The sequence below is a fragment of the Carcharhinus amblyrhynchos genome, unplaced genomic scaffold, assembly GCF_965287045.1.
Source record: "Carcharhinus amblyrhynchos unplaced genomic scaffold, sCarAmb.v2.hapA chromosome_1495, whole genome shotgun sequence".
In the NCBI taxonomy this organism is placed as follows: Eukaryota; Metazoa; Chordata; class Chondrichthyes; order Carcharhiniformes; family Carcharhinidae; genus Carcharhinus; species Carcharhinus amblyrhynchos.
The window spans coordinates 3,052-7,500 of NW_027651235.1; the positions used below are offsets into that span (position 1 = coordinate 3,052).

Genomic DNA, 4,449 nt, shown 5'->3' on the forward strand with positions numbered 1-4,449 from the left:
CTTTTCTAATTTATCTGAATTATATCCCATACTTGTAAGTACTTTCTGAGACAAGAGGAAGGAAAGCATTATCCAGGTTACCCCTTCCATTCTATCCCTTTCTCGTTACCTTTTAGGAGAGAACTTATTCAAAACAGTTCCTTTCCCGCACTCACGCCGCTACTAAACATTGATTATTTAGAGTCTTTTAAATTTCAGCTTTAAAGGTTCTTCAGTTGGTTCAACCTTCCACGTGTAGGAATTATCTGGAGGTTTTACCAGTCCCTTTGATTCTAGTATGATGTGTCCACCCCTTTTCAGCAGTCCTGATTGCTGTCTCAGTTGTTAGGAGTGCTTGATATGGTTCCTCCCATTCCGGTTGCAGCTTAGTTTCTTTCCATGACTTTACCAGGACCCAATCTCCTGGTTGAATTGTATGTACCGTGAAGTCGAGGGCTGGAGTCTGCGACAATAATCCTTGTTTCCTAAGGGAAGATATCGAGGAGGACAGGCCCAGTATATATTTCTTTACAAATTGATCATTCATTTCAGGAACCGGTAACTCCCCGACTGCCCCCATATAAGGTAGTCCAAATAGCATTTCATAGGAGGATAAACCCAAATCCTTTCGAGGAGCTGTACAAATACGCAAAAGTGCTATTGGTAAGCACTTAGTCCGAGGGAGTTTCGTTTCTATTATCAGCTTAGATCCTCTGTCCACTCTAAAACATTAGGTTCTTTTTCTAACAGTTTCAAATATAGTTGTTTAGTTTTCTGTGCGTACCCTTCGATCCACAATCTACAGTATCCTACTAATCCCAAGAACCTCTTAAGTTCCTTTTTAGTCCGTAGTATATTTAGATCTAGGATTCCTTGTATTCTTTCTGGATCTGTTCTTCTCCTTCCCTCACTGATTAGGTGTCCAAGGTATTTAACTTCCTTCTCTACGTACTGCAGCTTTTTCTTTGACACCCTGAATCCCTGTTGTCCCAGATAATTCAATAAGCTATTTGTGGCTTCTATTACCTTTTCCTTTCCTCCTCCTGTTACTAGTAGGTCATCTACATATTGTAGTAACGTGATTTCATCAGGCTTTTTAAATCTTTCTAACACCTGCTTTAAGACTTGACCGAAAAGATTTGGGGACTCTGTGAACCCCTGTGGGAGCACTGTCCACCTGAACTGCTGTTTCCGTCCTGTGATAGGATTTTCCCACTCAAAAGCAAATAAGTCTCAACTTTCTTCCACCAGTGGGCATGTCCAAAATGCATCTTTTAGGTCCACTACACTGAACCATCCGTGATCAGGAGGAATCTTGCTTAATAAAGTATAAGGATTAGGGACAACGGAGTGTCGCGTCTGCACTATCTGATTCAGGGCTCTTAGGTCCTGTACCAGGCGGTACGTTCCCTCAGGCTTCTTTACAGGCAATATAGGGGTATTATAAGGGGACATGCAGGGTTCTAACAGTCCATCTCTAACCAATCCTTCAATTACTGGCTGCAATCCTTTTTTCCTTGCAAAGGTTTAGGGTATTGCTTAACACACACCGTCTCTCCTTTTTTTAAATTTATTTGCAGAGGAGGAGCGTCTAATCCCCCTCGGTTTCCTTCCCCTGCCCAGACTATCGGGTCTATTTGCTGTTCCTGTCCGTCTGTTAATACTGCCATGGTTACTGTTAATTGGTTCTTTTCTACTCCAATTGCCAAACCCAATTTAATTATTAAGTCTCTGCCTAATAAATTACTGCCAACTTCTGGTATGTATAAGAGTTGACCCTCTATCCGCTCAGTCTGGTATTTAAGCATAATCGGTTCAAACATGGGGACTGTAAAACCTTCCCCTTTCACTCCTGATACCATTAATTTTTATCGATTAACTTTATTCCTCTCGGTATAAAATTCAGAGAGGATCTAGTGGCCCCCGTATCCACCAGAAACACCGCATCTTCTTGTTGGGGACCCACCTGCAGATTTATCAAGGGTTCCCGGTGGATTCCCGGGGGTAGGAACCCCTGACCCCCCTAATCTTCATCCATACTCATGAGAGGGACTACCCTCTCTTCTCTTTGTAATTCAGGGCACTGTCTTCTAAAATGTCCAACCATTCCACAGTGATAACACCCCTTTTGTTGGGTTCTGTGTGTTATCCCACCTTTTAGTGCCCCACCTTTTCTACTTCCGCGCACCTTCCGTTCAACATACTGATACCCTCGTGTCCTTTCCTCAGTTAGGGGACTTACCCTCTTTCTCACAATCTCATCTACGGTCGCTACCATTATCTTTGCCTTCTGTTTCTCTGTCTCATTATCTCGCTTCACAAATACCTTCTGTGCTTCTCTTAACAATTCATCAAGTGGCTTCTCACTCCACCCTTCTATTTTCTGAATTTTTTTTTTTATCCCCACTCCACTTCTCAGTGGAAGTGACTACTTGTTCAATTAGTCCAGCTAACTGATGTATTAACAATACTGCTATTTTCTTTGTTTGGTTTCTCTTTTCTAACTCTCTAATCTGTGATTCTGACGTTTTAATTCTCTCCTTGTCGTCAGCCCAATTTTTTTTAACCCAAGACTGAGATGTGTTCAATTAATCCAGTTTAAACCTGTTTAATTAATTCAAACTAAGAGAATTCCAATTATCTTAGTTCTGTCCTTTTTTTTTCCCAATCATTTCCATTGTTGATCTAGTGGGTGAAATGGATCCCACCCCTAGGTCGCTCTTATCACAGTCCGGTGATACCTATCAGGGGTGATCAGTCCCCTCCGTACCACCGCTTACACTCGTGGGCTTACACCCTTAAGCTCACACTATTAAGCCGGCTTTCCCTTCTACTCCGGCGATCTCTCAGACAGATTCTTTCTTACTCTCATCTGAACATCACATCCCAGGCATCCTTTTCTAGCCTTTAAGAACATAAGAACATAAGAAATAGGAGCAGGAGTAGGCCATCCAGCCCCTCGAACCTGCCCCGCCATTCAATAAGATCATGGCTGATCTGTCGTGGCTCAGTTCCACATTCCCGCCCTCTCCCCATAACCCTTAATCCCCTCTCTTATCAAGAACCCATCAACCCGCTTCTTAAAAATATTTAGCGAGGCAGCCTCCACCACTTCAACGGGCAGAGAATTCCAGAGATTCACCACCCTTTGAGTGAAGAAGTTCCTCCTCAACTCCGTTCTAAACCGCCTCCCCTTTATCTTGAGGCTGTGCCCCCTAGTCCTACTGTCTTTTTTGAGCGGGAAGAGTCTCTCCACCTCTATCCTATCCATCCCATTCATCATCTTATACGTCTCAATGAGATCTCCCCTCATTCTTCTAAACTCTAACGAGTACAAGCCTAGTTTATTCAGCCTCTCCTCATAGCTCAACCCCCTCAACTCCGGTATCAGCCTAGTAAACCTCCTCTGCACTCCCTCCAAGGCCAAAATATCCTTGCGTAAGTACGGCGCCCAAAACTGCACACAGTACTCCAGCTGCGGCCTCACCAATGCCCTATACAGCTGCAGCAAGACCTCCCTACTTTTATATTCAATCCCCCTCGCTATGAAGGCCAGCATCCCATTCGCCTTCCTGACCACCTGCTGCACCTGCAAGCTGGGTTTTTGCGACTCATGCACAAGGACCCCGAGGTCCCTCTGCACCGTCGCCTGCTGCAGTTTTTCGCCACGTAAGTAATAATCCTTCCTACCATTCTTCCTACCAAAGTGGACCACCTCACACTTGCCAACATTAAATTCCATTTGCCATTTCCTGGCCCATTCGCCCAGCCTATCTAGATCCTTCTGCAGACTCTCCACACCCTCCGCACAATTTGCCGTTCCACCAATCTTGGTGTCATCAGCAAATTTCGACACCCTGCACTCGGTTCCCTCCTCCAGATCATCTATATAAATGGTAAAAAGCTGAGGCCCCAGCACCGATCCCTGGGGCACCCCTACACTCACTTCAAACTTCTGAGCTTCGCGTAGGGGGCTACCCCTCTTAACAACTGGTCTAGGGCTGGGTGTAAAGACAGACACCTCCTTATCTGCACGTGCTCAGCTCAGACCTCTCACACACTCTCACACTCTTTCGTCACAGATGAGCCCCTACTGTACTTTGATTCACTCCCTTAAATTCGGTAATCTATTCCGGAGCTCCGGTTGTGGCCATTCAACCGGACCCGTAAACAGATCCCAGGTTTCAGCACCAATCCTTGTAGGTAAAGATACCTCTGAGACTAATTGTGAGTCAGAGTACAGCAGTTCAATTAACTAAAGTCTGATTCAGAAAATCCAAAATAAGATTTATTTTTATCACCATTAAATATCCTCACTAAATCAAGACCCTTGCACCTTCTTACAATTCTGGTACAATAAAACAAAACATCACTTGGAGCACAGATGCACGAAGAAATACTGAAAGCATTCTAATGTGCAATCTACATGTTTAATTATTTCTACAGCTCTGCCTTTGTAACCAACACAGG

At 44.2% G+C, this 4,449-nt stretch overlaps 1 long non-coding RNA gene across 2 annotated transcripts in view; it reads left to right on the forward strand.

The window, feature by feature from the left end:
• The first annotated feature begins 272 nt into the window (after positions 1-272).
• Positions 273-4,449, forward strand: part of LOC145340838 (uncharacterized) — an 8,841-nt gene continuing 4,664 nt past the window's right edge. Inside the window, exon 1 of one of the 2 annotated variants that reach the window (XR_013886304.1) lies at positions 273-642. This is a non-coding gene — a long non-coding RNA (uncharacterized LOC145340838). The remainder of the gene's footprint in view (positions 643-4,449) is intronic. The other variant, XR_013886305.1, reaches the window with a different exon arrangement.